We start from the raw sequence: 370 nt of genomic DNA, 5'->3' as shown, positions 1-370 counted from the left end.
TTTTTTTTGAGATGGAGTTTCGCTCTTGTCGCCCAGGCTGCAGTGGAATGGTGCAATCTCTGCTCACAGCAACCTCCGCCTCCCAAGTTCAAGCAATTCTCCTGCCTCAGCCTCCCTAGTGGCTGGGATTACAGGTGCCCGCCACCACGCCCAGCTAATGCTGGTATATTTAGTAGAGATGGGTTTTCACTATGTTGGTCAGGCTGGTCTTAAACTCCTGACCTCAAGTGATCCTCCCACCTCTGCCTCCTAAAGTGCTGGGATTACAGGCGTGAGCCACTGCACCTGGCCTAATGCTATATATTACATCAACAAATTACAGGGGGAAACACTCTGCTATTAACTTACACCAAAAAAGCATCCAACGCAA

This window comes from Mandrillus leucophaeus, unplaced genomic scaffold (genome assembly GCF_000951045.1).
Source record: "Mandrillus leucophaeus isolate KB7577 unplaced genomic scaffold, Mleu.le_1.0 Scaffold243, whole genome shotgun sequence".
Lineage (NCBI taxonomy): Eukaryota > Metazoa > Chordata > Mammalia > Primates > Cercopithecidae > Mandrillus > Mandrillus leucophaeus.
Note: the sequence above shows the minus strand (reverse complement) of the source record.